The sequence below is a fragment of the Aotus nancymaae genome, unplaced genomic scaffold (assembly GCF_030222135.1).
Source record: "Aotus nancymaae isolate 86718 unplaced genomic scaffold, 86718_ANA_hifiasm-v0.15.2.pri h1tg000030l, whole genome shotgun sequence".
NCBI classification, from domain to species: domain Eukaryota; kingdom Metazoa; phylum Chordata; class Mammalia; order Primates; family Aotidae; genus Aotus; species Aotus nancymaae.
Genome location: NW_026988443.1, coordinates 34,838,331 through 34,855,763, shown reverse-complemented (window position 1 = coordinate 34,855,763; position 17,433 = coordinate 34,838,331).

Genomic DNA, 17,433 nt, shown 5'->3' with positions numbered 1-17,433 from the left:
AATTTTTCACTCTGCCATTAATTTTGAGTCTTGTTGAATTTGCACATAATTCCAGATCCAGCCATGTCTTTCCTTGGTAATCTTCCATCCTGTCTCTAAATGTTGGAGGACTTCTGCTTGGCCCTTTTGCTGATAATTAGCTGTAACAGATACCCAAGGAAATGATCATTTCCAAGTCTCCTTAAATGAGCTCTTTCTCTTGTGAAACATCATTGCATACACACCTAATGTTAAAATACCGCAGCACAGTTGAGATTTCACTGAGTGGTGTTTTCAGATTCCAGTGCAAGGAGTTGTTTCTTTAACAAAATGGGATGCAAAGTGCATAACCTGAAACTAAATAAAGACTGTGAATCAAGTTTTTATCTAACTTATGAAGCAGCTGCAGGAAGAGAGCAGAAATTATTTAAAGGACATTTGCAAAAAAAGCTTCAACACAGTAAACACCAGTATCGCCCTATTAATGGTTGAACAAAAAGAGTATTCCATAAATCATATTTTTTTCTATTAAAGAAAAAGCCTGCATATTATCACAAGTTTTCTAACTTTAAGCAGATAGGTTATGAGTAGAATAATAAAGTGAAATCAATGCAAGACATATTCTAGTGGGAAATAGAGGTACTCCTACTAAGAATGATGCAAGACCCAGGTCAACAAAACCAAACCAAACCAGGCAACTCCCAAATTCTTCCTTTAGATTGTATCTCTTTACCAAGGATGAAGACAATCTGATCTTTATTATCTGCCCTAGTGCAGTTTTAAAATCAGTTCCTTCATTGCTTCATGTATCTATATTTTGTTTCTCAAGCAAGATTTCAGTCTGTTCAGGGCAGGGGCCATCTGCTCTGCTTGTCTTGTATTTCCAACCACTTTTGTTGTCAGGAGAGCTGAAGGCATAGCAGGTGCCTCACAATTATTGATTCACTGGGCAAGAAGGAGTCTGAATCAGAAAAGAATAGCTTTAGTATGACTTGCTAATTCCATTTGGTTGATAATAGCTTCTTAAAGCCTCTAGTCAAGAAAGATTCTGAAGGTGAATTTGGGCTGAACAGAGAGAATGTTGTGGTCGATGGATGATGTCTGCCAAGGGCACAAGAGTGGTGGTCCTGGTGCTGTGTTCAGTCCCTGTCCCTGAATCAAGCCAGCCCTGGAGCCACCACACTTCTGGACTCTGTTATATTAGATAGACACATCTCATGATTTAATGCACTATTAATACGTTTTTCTTACCTGTAGTTAAAAGCTTCCTATATTATAGAATCTCCTATTCACCAATCCCAAAACTTCAACAGAATTTTTTTTGACTCAGGAATTATAATTTTATTTGTACAAATGAATTAGAATAGTTTAATGAAAAGCCACATACAATATATGATTAGAAAAAATTCTCAAATATTCTTGTCCTTACCTAGTTGAGTAACTTCTGCCTAAGTTTCCTTAAAACCCTTCAAACCTCTGTTTTCTAATTTGTAAAAATGGAACAACATATATTTCACAGAATGATGGTTAAAATTTAAGATAACTGAAGCACACAGGCACTGAACACAGCTGGCATGCAGGTGACTTATAGAAGCTGCATCACCCACATCAGGATTCTTTCTTTCTCTTGACCTCACTGAGGAGGTCCAATCTTGACCACTTGGTAAAAACATTTGTAAGGCCCGTCGGACACGCCCACACCCCCTCCCTCTGCGGGAGCTCGGACACACCCACCCCCTCACACAGCCTAGCCCTCCCTTAAAGAACTCCGCCAAAATGCAAAAGAAGTCTTGTAAATCTACCCAATAGCATTCGAGTCTTAGCTACCCAATAACAGTCGAGTCTTGTAAATCTACCCCATAGCAGCCAAGTCTTGTAAATCTACCCAATAGCATTCAAACCCTGCCTACCTGCCAATAGCAAGCTTGCCTGCTCCCTATAAAACCCCACGTCTGAGAGGAGTCCATGCGACTTCTCCGGCCCCTCCTGTTGGACTGAAGAACCTTGCCTGGGAGCTGAATAAATTTGCATTGGATCTTCTTGTGCTGGCCTCAGTTTCTTCGTTTTAAATTCGACAAGAACCCAAGGACCCTTACAACATTGACTGTGAGGCCGGGTGCAGTGGCTCACACCTGTAATCCAGCACTTTGGGATGCTCAGGCAGGTGGATCACTTGAGGTCAGGAGTTCGAGACCAGCCTGGCCAAAATGGTGAAACCCCATTTCTATTAAAAATGCAAAAATTAACTGGGTGTGGTGGCATGCACCTGTAATGCCAACTACTTGAGTGGCAGAGGCAGGAGATTCACTTGAACCCCGAGGCTGAGGCTGCAGTGAGCCAAGATCACGCCACTGCACTCCAGCCTGGATGACAGAACAAGACTCTGTCTCAAAAACAAACAAGCAAGCAAGCAAGCAAACAAACAAACACATTCACTGTGTCTCATCACTGGAGCTCAGTCCCAGCATCTCTTCACAGAGAGCTTGAGAAGTCCTGGAGTGAGAGTTCTCACCGTCTTTCCTTTTGGACTGATGGATTTCTTTGCAAAATTGCCTGGTGATTCTGGCATCATATCCCTCTAGGTCTGGTATACCTAAAAGGCAATCTAATCAGGAAAATAAATTCAATGCAAACTAATATACAATTTGGAAACCTTCTGAGAGTAGATGCATTTTACACTTTGGAAGATTTTTGTCTTATTTTATTACAGTACTGTGTCTTCTGATAAATTAAAGGGAGATGAGTTGTTTCTGAGCCAAATAAACCCTTACAGTGAAATTAAAATTTAAATCCTTTCTGTGTTTGCTCTGTCAGACCGATGGGGCTTTGTCAGAAGGGACTTGAGCTGTGTGACTCTGTTGTATATTTTTATTTTTTTTCTTGGTCTAAGAGGCCCTTATTGACTATTTTTGTAATTTTATTAGTCTGTTACTAGGATGTTGTTCTCCAATATAAAGGAAAAGGCAGAAGCTGTAGGAAGAATGATTTAAACTTCACGAATTGATTCAACAGCAAATAGAATTTCATAATAACTAAGAGAATGGGTTTGAAATGCAGCTAGATTTGGGTGTTAATCCTTTCCTTGCCGCTTAACAGCTAGGTTACCTTGGGCAAATTGTCTACCTCTTTAAGCCTCTGTTTCCACATCTGTAAAATGGAGATGATGCTTGTAATGTTTAAACATGACTTTGTAAAAAACCTCCCAACATTTAGTGGCTTAAAACAAAAATCACTTAAAAAAATTCTCAGGCGTCTGTGTGTCAGATGACCTGGTCTGCTCTTAGCCAGGAGACTCTGCAGATCTTGGCTGGACTCCCCCATGTGACTGCAGGCTGTGGAGAGGCAGCTGCTCCATGTGCCCCTCATCCTCCTGGAGCAGCAGGCTAGCTGAAGCATGCCCCTCTCATAGCGATGGCAGAGGGGCAAGAGCATGAGCCCAAGCAACCAAGCATCGAAGCATTTTGTCAATCCTGCTGACATTTCACTGGCCAAAGTAAGCTACGTGGCCCACCCCACAATCAAGGGGCAAAGAATTATGCTTTTGCCATGGGGCTGGTTGCTGAGGTAGTAAACAATCACCAATCCTTTACCAGGTAAATACCAGGCTCATAAGGTTGTTGTTAGGATTGAATGAAATAACACACTAAAGTATTTTGCAGAGTTACTGGAGCTTCCTGAGTGCTAAAACAGGACACATATTAATTCTACCTACCATCGCTGCCACAAGAAGGTATATACATGCTCCTAGTTAGTACAAGTAATGACTTCAGGTAAAAAGGCCATTGTCAAAGCATAAAACAATCTATAAATATGGTGGTTTAAAATATCTCTACAAAATTTCTTGTCCATTCAGAAAGTGGGGTCTAATTTCTTCCTTTGGAGCAAGGATTAGATTTAGTGACTCTTTATGGGAACCAGTAGAAAAATAAGTGGAAGTGCAATGCCAGAGATTAGGTCCATGTAACTAAGGTCCAGTTTTGGTCAATGGAACATGAGGCACATTTCCTGGGAGGGTTTCTGGAAAACCTTTGGTTTTCCTAATAAAAATTAAAAAGATGCAGTTGGTATCAACCCTGTGCCAATTCTTGCCTTTGAGGTAGACATTGCTTAAAGCTACAGGTGTCATTTTGTGACCAGAGGGTAGGGTCAAGAGAATTACAGAGGTGCTTGTGTTGACATGATTACATAAAATCAACACTACCTACTTCCAGATTTATTTTTACATGAAAAAATTCATCAGGGTTGGCCAGGTTTTCTGTTGCTTACACCTAAAAACATTCTAAACAAATGTAGAATGTGAGTGGAACAGACTGAATAATGACCCTCACAGATGCTTATCATCCTCACACCCAGAACCACCAGGTGGACACTAAAGGTCAGAAAAGGTGAGGAAACGATTCTTCCCCGGAACCTCCAGAGGTAACCAGCCCTGTCCACACCTGGGTGCTTCACCAGAGTGAGGTGGGGAACACTGATATGATCTGGGCGAGGTCAGCAAAGGCTTTCCTGAGGGAGGCAGGAAAAGGTGAGCCGGTGATAGCCTGATAAAGAGCAAGGAGGGAAAGAACCAAAAAACATGTATTTGATGCTTCTTATTGGCCACTCACTATGTATGCCAATCAGTGAATTCTCACAATTATCTTATGAAGAAGATGGCATTGTTACTTCCATTTTGCACGTGAGGAGAATGAGGTGGCTTCTCCTCTCTTCCTGGTCTCCTCCTTCTTCTTCCCTCCTCTTTTTTCCCTCTTCTGTTCTCTCTTCCTCTTCTCTTTCTCTCTCCCTCTTTCTCTTTCTCCTCCCTCTCTTCCTCCTTCTCCTTCTCTCCCTTCTTCTCCTTCTCCCTCCTCCATTCTTCCTTCTCTTCCTCCCCATCTCTTTTCCCTGTCCCCCACCCTTACCCTCTTCTTTCTCCTCCTCTTCTTTGTTCCTCCTCAGCTTCTCCTTTTCCTTTTCCTCCTCCTCCTCTTCTCTTTCTCCTCCTCTTCCTCTTCTCCTCCTCCTCTTCTTCTTCTCCTCCTTCTTATTCCTCTTGTTCCTCCTCTTCCTCTTCATCTTCCTCCTCTTCCTCTCCTTATGGTAATTAGAGAGGAAAACCTTGTGCCATTAACCTCCATCCACCTGACACCTACTAGGTACCTGATGCATGTTGACTTACACATCATATGGGAGTTTGCAATGAGCTCTGTAAAAGTTTGTGCTCATGCACACACACCCCCTCACCTCCGCATACACACACGTGATTCGAGGACTTGGACACTTTTTGCTTCTGAAAAAAGTGACCGCAGTCTTTTGCTTCAGTCAAATGCTTCAGTAGAGAAAAACATTTCTCTTTTGTGCCATCGTTTGCTCAAAGGCAGATGCAGAGTGTTCGTTGAAACGCTTCCTCTCCCCTGATTATCTTGTACAGAGCTCTCCGTTTGGAAATAGTTGCAGGTTTCCTTGTCATTCTCTGGCTCTGGTTTACAGAAAAATGGATCATTTGTTGAGGCAAACTTCAAAGGCAGAGAGAGCTCTCACTTAGAAATGGTTCCGTCTTTTAATTCAGATGTAATCCTATTAGAGACACAGCTTTCAGGGCTGGGGAATCCTTGCAGGATTCTTTGATCAAGGGAGCACTTTTGAGTTCAGTGGTTCAGCTGTCCTCCCCCTAAAAATAAAGGGGACCCATTTACTATCTGGAAATGTCGATTTCTGTCATTTCCAGTGAAAGAAGCATATACCTGTACCTGTGTTTGAGTTCAGGGGAAAAAGAGGGAACGGGAATAGGGTCGTGGTGTATTTCCAACATGTGGCAATGCAATCCCTGCTCATATGCCAATAACTTCAGGTATTGTTGAATCACATCTGAAGGCATTTGACACCTGCTCATTCATTAGCCATCTTAGAACTATCTTTCTGATTCTATGAGATGAGAGTTTCATTTTGGTCTTTTATGCTTCTTGAACTCTTGTCAACTCTTCTGTTTGACAGAGAGATTTAGTCAGTCTTCACCTAAGACTGAAAAGCCCTCTGCTCTGCCAGCCTCCACCTTCCTCATTCCCCGCATCCCTGCTCATCCTGCTTCTCTCTCCTTGTCCCCCTCGCTCTTTTGCTGCCACTGCTCCTTGCTGTTTGTTACACAAAGAGCACATTCTTACCTTGGAAACTCAGCATAGTTCATGCCCTTGATCCTGGAGTGTTCTTCCACCAGAAAGAAGGATTGAGACATGAGGCTCAATCCCTCACCTCCCTCTAATCTTTAATCCAATACTGCCTTTTTTGTGAGGGTGGCTGTGTCCATCCTATTTAAGAAAGTACCACCCCCTGCCCCTCCTCTCCAACATTCTCTCTCTTCTTGCTCTGCTTTATTTTGGAGCACTTTTCACCATCCAGAATATTACACATTTACTCATTTATTGGATGTCTCCTCCAGGAGAATATAAGCTTCTTAAATTCAAGGGTTTTCGTCAGTTTGGCTCACTGCCGTATTCCCAGAACTTGAAGAACAGTGCCTGGCAAACAGAAGATGCACGCGAAAAATTTTGTTGAATGGATGAATGAAAGAGTTGTTTTTTGACTTCGGCAAGTGAGAACATTAAGTTAGAGTTTAGTAACACTCCTGTGTTCCATTGTGGCTATTGTTACCTGTGCCTTTTATTTTAGACAAGTGACATAAACATCTGAACCCACAATTTCTGGTCTGAAATTCCTTTAAAAGTCCACATTCTGATTCCCCAACAATCTGTTGTAGCTGCGTAGCTCATGGCATTATTTAACATGCTCTTGGGATCGTTCACAGTCCAGATGAAATACGGATTTCATTGTGTTTTGAAATGCATATTTTGAGGCCTTATATCAATATAGGATTTTCAGTTTTTAAAATGAGTTTTTCATGTACAGTCCACATTTTTCATGATTTGGGGAATAAAATTTGTTGACAAGAGAGCTGTGTGCTTTTTATTTCTGGCTTGCCTCAAATGTAACCAACAGATTCACCAATAAAATTCAGATTTGAACTGTACCCCAAGCACCATCTTGGAAGTTGGAGTTCAGCAAGGCGCTTGACTAAGATCTGGCATGTGAGGCGTGGGCAGACACTCAGGGAATTGATTTTGAATAAACACCAGTGTCAAAAAAATGAAGAATGGTGGAAAAATCCCTAGGAAGGCAAGATATCTGAGGCCTGAATTTGAGAATGGTTTGGAGGAAGAAGGTTGTAATTCTAATGAAACAAATTCTCAGATGCGGCTGAACTGTCCACACCCAACTATGTGCAGCTACCCAGTTAATTCATTATGCAACACATTAATTGAGCTGCTACTATGTGCTAGGCATGTGCTGAGTGCCAGGCTCCCAGTGATGGAGAAACAGATAAGGTTCCTACCTTCCTAGAGCCCAACTTTTAGAGGGTCAGATGAAAAACTCACCAACACACGCAAGTAATCATTTGTAACCCCTACAAACTGGGATAAGATCATCGAAGGAAAAGTTCAGAGGAGTCAGTAGAGATTAACACGTGTGAAGAACTGTGACTTAGCTTGGAGGTGAGGACCTCCAGGAGGCAAGGTCAAAGTCCCACCAGGCCACATTGTCCCTTCCCCTTCTCATTCCCCCAGCATCCATTCATGTCTCTCTTCTACCAGCAGTTCATTTCTATCCTTCAGTTACTCATTTTATTTCCTAAGCCAGTGGTTTCTCAGCCTTTTTAACATCCAGGGGAGTTTCTGAGATTCTCCCATTTTCCCCACTAAGTAATTCCCTAGAGCCATCTGGCTCCAGTGCCAGCTTCTGCCTCCCCTCTGTCTTTATTTCCTGTCGTTCCAGGTCCTGCCACACTGGACCGCAGTGATTGGCTCACCTGTTCATCTCCTCTACCTGCCTAGAAGCCCTTTGAGGGTGTCATTTCTACTTTCTCGGCATGCAGCACATGGCCATTGCTTATGAAAAACTAAATGAATGATAACAGCTACCATGTATATGTGCATACAATGTGCCTGACGGTGTTCTGTTAGTTACACAACTTGTTGGAACCACTCAAATTCCTCAGGAGTTAGTGTTATTACCCCTACTTTATGGAGAGGAAACTGAGACACAAAGAGATTAAGCCATACAAACACGTAGCTGGAAGTGGCAGAATCAGGCAGCCCAACCCCAGACTCTCCAGACCGTCAACCACCATGCCCTCAATGAATGAACGAATGAATGAGTGACTGAATGAATGAATAATTTTTGTGTTATCTCATCCCATTTTATTTTTAAATATTAATAGGTATTATGATGGGGAAGCCCTGAAAATGGCAGAAAGCTTTGCACTCTACTCGTTCAAACCCTGTTTTTCACTCATCCTTGGTTTTTGAAGGTTTCATTACAAACTCCTGGAGATGGTCGCAGGGCAATGTTTTGCAGGTGAGAATTCCTAGTAAATCCCTCCCTTTCTACTTCTTCCAGCCCCAACGCAACTGTTCTCCTCAGGCAGAGTGTTAAATTGCTGGTATCCGCAGCTGGTTCTACCATCAGATTGAGAAGATATGGGAACCAGTCATAGTTTACCAAAGCCAATGCAGAGAGGCATCTCTGTGGGTCTTTCCTGCCGTCCTAAAGTGTCCCAAATAGCCTTCTCTTTCCCCTCATGCCATGTAAATAAGATAAAGTTGTCATTTACTTAATACCTGCTGTATGCCACGTACTGCACAGGTGACATCGCTTACCTCAAAGGGCACCTTCCCCAGAAGGGTGGATGCTCCACCCCTAGACGTCTCCTCGCCCATTGGTTTTCACACGTGGCTCCTATTAAGATCATCTGGAGAACCTGGGACACAGACTGAGTCCCAGGTCCTGTTCTGTTTCAAGGACCCTGGGCCTCTGTTCTTTAGCAGCTCCCCAGGTGGTTCTGCCACATATTTAAGTCTCAGACCTTCTGCGCTAAGGCAGTGGTCTTCATAGTTTAGGGCACATTAGAATCACCTGGTGAAGCCTTGCCCTGCGGAGCATCTGCTGTCCAGGTGATCTGAGTTGAGAATCACACCTTGGCCTCTATCCCCATACCTGCGGAGTGCCCTGGTCACGGGAAGATGGTAAGCTAGCTGCTTGCCCTTCCTTCTCAGCTTTTCAGGCGGCAATGGGAAGACTTGGAGGCACCCAACATCCAGGGAACAAAAACTTGGGAACAGAGGCTTTCGTGCAGGTAGGAGGTCTTTGCCTTTCATTTTGATTGCAGTGTGTTTTTGTTCCGGGTGGCTTGAGGTTGAGTTTGTTGTTTGAAACCCAGATTAATAGAGCTCACTAAGACCTTTATAACCCAACACAAGATTTCTTTTCTGTGCCTGTTGTGGGGTTGGAGGTACGGTGAGTGAAGACTGTTTCTGTGTTACATTTTCCTAAGCTCATTCACACTCAGCCTCTCCTCTGATTCTAAGTTCAGTGAGAGTGGAGCGGCCCTTTTTACAAAAGAGGAGATTGAGGCACAAGAGAGAGGAGGTGAAGTGGCCTGCTCAGGGTCGCAAGGTTGTGTGAGTTATGTGAGTGATGTGGCTGGGGAAATAACCAACGATGTCTGATTCCTAGGAGGTCTGAAGTAGGGCAGCAGGTGTGGCTTGGGCAAAATCTGCAAAAACTGTACCTAAGAAGGCACTCACAGACTGCCGCTTCTACAGCAAACCATGGTGACGCTAGTTAGACTTAGGATTCTGGTGATAAATTGGCATTAATGAAATCTCAATATCTACCCATAAAAAGAAAAACAAAAAATCCATAACAGGCCCGGTTGGGTCATTAGATCTTAATAGAAATAATACAAATTCCCGGCAGAGCACATCACTGAAGTGAGTGAGCCTGGCCCAGCCTATCCTTATCTGTAGCATCTCGATATTCTTACCGTGCGTGTGTATGTTGGATTGAGGTAACAGTAGCAACGATCAGGGAGGCAAGACTATAAGCTAATGATAGAGCACTTTCCCTGAAGGACTGAAGTAGTGAACTTGGACAAATTATTGAAACACTCTAGACTTCTGTTTCTAATCTGAAAAATGGAAACAACCATTCTTTCTTGGTAGGTTGCTGGAAAGAGGTCGTGATACCTCATTGTTCTCACTTGCATTCCCCTGGTTTCTAGGTGGCTTGGATACCTGTTAAATGTAGATGGATATCTGTAATTCTTTGATACACTGCCTGTTTATCTGCTTAGTCCAGTCTTCTTTTGAGCTGTTGACCTATGTTTTATTTATTATTTTATTTATGTACTTATTTTTAACTTTTTTAAAATTTTTTGATACAGAGTCTCACCCTGTCACCCAGGCTAGAGTGCAATGGTGCGATCTCAGCTCACTGCAACCTCTGCCTCCTGGGTTCAAGTGATTCACCTGCCTCAGTCCCCTAAGTAGCTGGGACTACAGGTGTGCGCCACCATGCCTGGCTCATTTTTATATTTTTAGTAGTGATGGGGCTTCACCATGTTGCCCAGACTGGTCTCGAACTCCTGACCTCAAGTGATCCACCCACCTCCGTCTTTCAAAGTGCTGGGATTACAGGTGTGAGCCACCGTGCCCGGCCTGACCTATGTTTTAAGAATATCACTCTTTTTCTCACAGATAGGCTTATATTGTCTTCCTGTCTCCCTTTCTTTTAGACAACTATATTGAGGTATAATTTACATACCACAAAATTCAACCATTATAAATATACAATTCAGGGATTTTTTTGAGGGTAAGTTTATTGAGTTGTGCATCCATCATCACAATGCAGTTTTAGACCTTTTCCACCCACCCAGAAATTTCCCTCGTGCCCATTTTCAGTTTATCCAGGCTCCCACCTCTAGCTCTAGGCAGCCAGTGATCTCTTTCTGTCTCTATTTGCCTTCTCTTGGCATGTCATATGAAATAGAATCAGATAACACGTAATCTTCTCTGTCTGGCTTCTTCCACTTAGCATCTTGGTTCTTAGGTTCCTCTATGTTGTAGCATGTATTTAGTATCAGGACTGCTGTTCTTTTCACTGTTGAATAGTATTCCAGTGTCGGGATATACCACCCTGTGTTCTCTCCAGTCCTCATTGTGCATGTGAGCAGATTGAGCCAGGAATACACTGTCCCCAATCATGACTGTAACCTCAGACAGGTAAAACAAGGGGCCCTCGTCACCCCCATGATCATTATCTCTACTGATAACACCACCAGGCCTGGGCTTTGCTCCTTTAACTGTGGAGAGAAGCTGCCAGTCTACCTCCCATCGAGAAGAGCCTCTGCCAGTCTAACTGTTAGAGGGGCAGTAATCCAGTGATGATGGTGGTGGTGATGGTGATGATAGTGGTAGTTCTGCTGCTGCTGGTGATGGTGGCAGTGGTGGTCATGGTCCTGCTGCTGCTGCTGGTAGTGGTGGTACTGCTGATGACGGTACTGGTGGTGCTGCTGGTGGTAATGGTGGTGGGGATGATCGTGGTGAATTCTGCAGTCCTACCCTTCTTATCTAAAGTCCAGCAGTTTTACAGGTACGCATGCTTCTCGGATAGCTGTATGCCTTTGGTGATTTCCGGAGGACTGAAATGATTGGCTTTGTCAATTTTGTCCGGCTACGGAATTGCTCTTGGGGAAATGATTTGCTGATCTCCTTGTTCAGCGATACCTGGAAGGCTCATCCTACCTCACAATCTTTTGATTGCTTTTTAACTTAGCTAGGGGTTCTATTGTCGTATAATGATTTTGATTTTGACATGTGTGTCAGTATCTCTGTTTTAGCATCTATTTTTGTCTTTTTCAGGAAGAATATCTTAAGATTATTAACATATTCTCTTATACTTTCTTCTACTATTTTACAGCTTTGTGGCTTATAATTAGAGACTCCTGTATCATGTGCAATTGCTTCTTAAAAGGGTCGTACACATGTGTTATTCCACCAAAAAAGTATCCAAATTATTTTAAGCATACTTAGCCAGTGTTGAAATTCATGTATATTTCCTCACCGTTAAAACAGATTATTTCATTATTGGTTTATTTCTATAGTTTTATGCATTCATGCTATTTGTCAAATACTTATTTTTATAAGTATTTGTAATTTTTATATGTGGCAGTTGTTGAGCCCTTGATTCTCATTATTTCCTGCAAATATTTCACCAACATGCTGTTTGACTATTGATTGAACAACTATATTTTATTGTAATAGCATTACAAAATGATTTTACAAAAACAGTAAAATAAAAGCAAAATTAAAAACATTAAGAGTGTGTTTTTTTTTTTTCTTGTGGAGAAAGAGCCTTACTATGTTGCCCAGGCTGGTCTTGAACTCCTGGCCTCAAGTGATCCTCCAATTTCCACCTTAGTATTTGTGTTTTTCCTAGTTGGTGTACACCTTTACACAGAAAGATCACCTGACAAATATTTTTTCCAACTGTTGTATAATAAACCTGTATATCACTTAATCCCCAATGTAATTTTAATGATGAAAAAGTATCCTATTACTTGGATATGTTGTACTTTAGTTCACTTCTTTCAGTTGATCCTTAGGCTCTTTGCAGTGTTTTACTGTTATATATTACATTCTAAAAAACCTGTAGCTAAATTGTTATAGATGGCTCATTTTTTCCTAGTATGCTTTGCCAGAGAACATGCTGATTTCTTAAGCTTTTGATATGGGTTGACAAATTGGCCTCCAGAAATCTTAATATAAACTACATTCTCACTAGTGATATATAAGATAATACTTGCTGTCCTTTATCCTAGGACAGCAAGTATTATCATTTTAAGAAAATGTCTGCAAATTTGGAAGGCAAAACTGTATCTTTTCAGACAAGATGGGGTGCATTCAAGGTGATATGGCTGTAGACTACAACTGCATCCTTTTAATGTGTTTAGCATACCTTCTCAAATATATATATTTTTTATAAAAAGTATATCAATATATGTATATGTGTGTACATATATAAATGTGTGTTTGTACATATGTGCATCTTTTTAAAATGGCCATTTGATACTAATGAGGTTGGACATTTTTTTCAGATTAAGCAGTTATGTTTCTGCTTTCATGAATTGCCTCATCATGTCACTTGCCTACTTTGCAAATTACAAGTTTTGATCCGTTTATTATTTACTTATGAGTTCTTCATATATGTTTACGTTACAGATAGAAGACCATGATGTTTTATAGTGTGCTTTTCTCAACTTAGACTATGTCATCAATATAATTCCATACCAATAATATAATCTTTATATCAATATCAAGAAGATACTTCTTCCCATTATCCTCTCCCTAACCGTGATAGATTGACTGCAAAAATCAGTGGGAAAAGTTCCCAATTCTTCACCTTCCTTGTGTCTGTGCCCTTTGCAATATGGCTTTGCAGCTTCTCCCATAGGAGATGGAGTCCAGCATCTGTGCTGGCTCTGACACTTGCTTCGCCAATGGCATGGGTGGAGTGACAATGGTCGCGTGAGGGTTTGTGTGCTTCTGCTGTCTCTTGGAAACCTGCAACCATCATGTAAACAAGCATGGGGTGCAGGATGCTGATAGACATTTGGCCCTATTACCCGATGGCCTTAGAGGATGACAAGCCAGCTGCCAGACTGGTCAGTGAGGTTGTCCATGACTACCAGGCCCAAATGAACTGCCGGCTGACCACAGATACATGAGCCAGTCTGGCCAAGGAGATCAGCTGGGGCTGCCCAGATTCACAGAGCCATTCAGGCATCCCATGGAGCCATCAGTCAGAATACACTGTGATTTAAACTACTAAGTTTTGTATTATTTGTTATGTAGTCATGGATATATATATATAACATATATATATATAATATATGTATGTGTGTATATATATGTGTGTGTGTGTATACATATATGTATGTGAATATATATATATATTTTAAGAAGGTAATGTAGTGCAGAATCTGGATTTTATTTTTATTCTGCATGTGACTGTAAGTTTTGTATGTATTATAACTTTCCATGGTTATTTTCATATTATTGTATTTGTACTTTATCATCATAGAGAAGTTTTTAATATTCACCACCAACCATTTTATACACTGTGCTAATGTTTGAGTTGTTTGTTTTGATTTCTCTCTTGTCCTGGTATTCTGCATATTGAGGGAAAAAAGTCATGACACAGTGCTATTTAAAAATGTGTCTGTTGTAGTCACCACTTAGTTTCACTTGAATCATAATTTGTACAAAGTGGAAGAGAGGTGTTTTCTGTTGGTTTGTTTCATTTATTTCATAACTTCATGAGAATATAAACTGTGTTTTATATTGGTTGAGACTATTATAACAAGTTCAGTACATTTATGGTTTTTATGTTTGAGTAAATTAAAATTCAGTTTCCTAAAACAAAAGTACAATGAGCAAATAAAAATTCCCCGTTATAAAGTTATTGTCTCAATTTTAAAATTATATAACAAATAACTAAACGTAATGTAGATCTGACATTAGAACTTCACATAAACAAACTAGCCAGAATTCAATTTTTGAAAGATTAAAAACATGCTGACAAAAAAGAAATTTAACTACACTGGCTAATATTTTTATTCTTAGTAGGTTTAAAGGCATCCAGGTCTGCCCTATCTTACACCCTTATTTACAGTATATATGCAGTATAAATAATTTATATGTAATAATGTTTTGCTCATGGCATTATATTCTCACAGCTTTGTATCAATAATCAAAATTTGATAATCTCTCAAAAGTTACCTATGAGTTTATGCTTTAAATCTGATTTTAATCACAGTGGAATTAGGACTAGAGAGTTTTTGGTTTTCCATTTTACTAATATTTTAGTAACTTTCTCCCCTAAAATCTAAAATGCATGTTACAATTTATGTGTCACTTCGTATCTATCACTGAATCATTTTCAGATGTGCATATTCAGCTGGGTATAATTTTCATAGGGCAGTCACTTTTTTTCCCCCTTTAAAAGACCATTAACATGGACATTATTCAGTTTTCTTCTGGCACGTATTGTTGGAAGGCCAGCATACGTTCTCTTCTTTTATAGGTAATCTGAGTTTTCTGCCTGAATACTCTTAATAGTCTTCTGTATTTGAATTTAAAAAAAAAACAAACAATAACAATAAAACAGGTTTTGTGTAGGTGTTACTTCTTGTGTTAATGTTGCCTGCCTTTCCACTTGCAGAATAAATTACTCAGCTTCATTGTAGCTCCCATTTTATTTTTGTTTCATTTGTTTTGGTTTCCTGTAATCCCAATTATCCATATGTTGGAGCTGGAACTTTGCCATGTGTTTTTCTTACCTATGAACTTCCCTCTCAACATTTATTTATTTTATTTTATTTTAACTTGGTGTTCTAGGAAAAGCATATTGAGGTTGTTGTCCACATTTTTTTGTTTTGTGTCAATTTTAGTTCACCATTTTAAATGCTATTTTATTTTTAATCATGGGGTTGTGTTTTGTTTCAATTTTTCCTTACTTACGTTGGGAACCACTATAACTCTCCAGATTGTCTTACCTACATATCTTGTTTCAGTTCCCCATACTAGAAACAGACCCAACCAAGGGCCCAACACCTGTATAGGGGAGGGCAGGCAGCCAGTAAGAGGTGAGGTATTAAGCCAACTGCTACAGTGGGCAACTCAAGCTAAATCCTGAAAGGAAACCTTGTGAAGTGGTATAAACACAAGCTCCAAATTTTCTCATTTAAGGTGTGAGGAAACTGGGACATTTGTATCGTATAACTGCCAATCACTGGTTAAGGATTGTCTGCAGGGGGATGTTAATTTTCCTGGCACCTCCAGTTTACCATGACCATGGGCAAATGGTGTTCTGGTGGCCTAGAGGCAGATCTACGAAACTCATGCAGGTGTTGGCCCTCATAAATCAGGCTGGTGTGCCCAAAAGTTGTAAGAAGGGATTATGGGAATAATGTAAGTTTTGGCTACATCAGATAAAAAGAAAATCAATAAAACTGGATGCCTTCCTGAAAAAGCTATGATAGCCAGGATGAATAGTGATCGAGGAACAGAGGTTTTGCACTATGAAGACTGGATTTAAATTCAATTTATTTCTCCCACTTCTTGTGTCTGTTTAACATTTCTAAGACCTCTATTTTCCTAAGTGTAAATTAGGTATAATAGTAGGGTAGCTTTAAGAATCAAATATGATAGTGCTTGGTATCTAATAAGGGCTTTCAGACATAAGCTTTTAAAAAATATTCAGCTATGAATTTACCTTTGAGTGCCTCACTGGCCATATCCCTTAATTTTATGATGTAGTGTTTTTTGTAATGTTCTACATAATGTGGTGTGTTTGTATCCTGTCTCACTTAGAGTCAATTTAAAGAGCTGTCTAGGTGGCAGATCCCTAAAAGAAAAAAATATCTGAAACAACAAGAACCTGCACTTGTTTTGTGTCCTGGTATTTGAAAGTGCTTTTTTTGTTGAATTTAAATCCTTTTCTATTCCTAAGTAACTGAGCTTCCATAGACAAAGAAAATTATGCTAAGAGAGGTTAAGCAATCTACCCAGGATCACACAGGAGGAAGTAACTGCGTTAGAACTAGGACCCAGGTCCCTCTGACTACTGCATCAGTGCCTTACCAGAGTCTCACGCTCCCTTTGTGTTTGAGACAGAATAATGGCCTCCACAGGTGTTCATGTCCTAATCCCCTGAACCAGTGAATGTGTTATCTTATATGGCAAAACAGACTTTGCAGATGGGATCAAAGATCTTGAGGTGGGAACATTATCTTGGATTATCTGCGATGTAATAATGAAGGTCTTTATAAAAGGGAGGCAGGAGGGTCAGAGTCAGAAAAGGAGTTGGGTGGCCTGGTGTGGTGGCTCACGCCTGTAATCCCAGCACTTTGGGAGACTAAAGTGGGCAGATCACTTGAGGTCAGGAGTTCGAGACCAGCCTGGCCAAAGTGGTGAAACCCCGTCTCTAGTAAAAATACAAAAATTAGCCAGGTGTGGTAGCATACACCTGTAATCCCAGGTACTCAGGAAGCTGAGGGAGGAGAATCGCTTGAACCTGGGAGGTGGAGGTTGCAGGGAACCTAGATCGCGTCACTACATTCCAGCCTGGGTGAATGAGCGAGACTCTGTCCCCCAAAAAAAAAAAAAAAAAAAAAAAAAGAGGAGTTGGGCAATGGAAGCAGGTGTGCATGAGAGAGAGGCCAGAGAAAAGATTTAAAGATGCTATGCTATGCTACTAGCTTTGAAGTGGAGACAGGTGGGGCATGAGTCAATGAATGTGCGCGGCCTTCTAGGAGCTAGAAAATATAACAAATTTTCCCAAGAGCTTTCAGAAGGAATGCAGTCCCATCATCATCTTTATTTCATCCCCATAAGACCCATTTCAGACTTCTGACCTCCAGAACTGTAAGATAAAAAATGTATGTTGTTTTTAAATCACGAAGTTTTTGGTACTTTGCTACATCAGCTATAGGAAACTGATATGCTTTGTAATGGTTAACAGATTTACACACCTGTGTGTGTGCTTTAGGCATGTAAAAACTGTTTATTCATTTTTCATGCA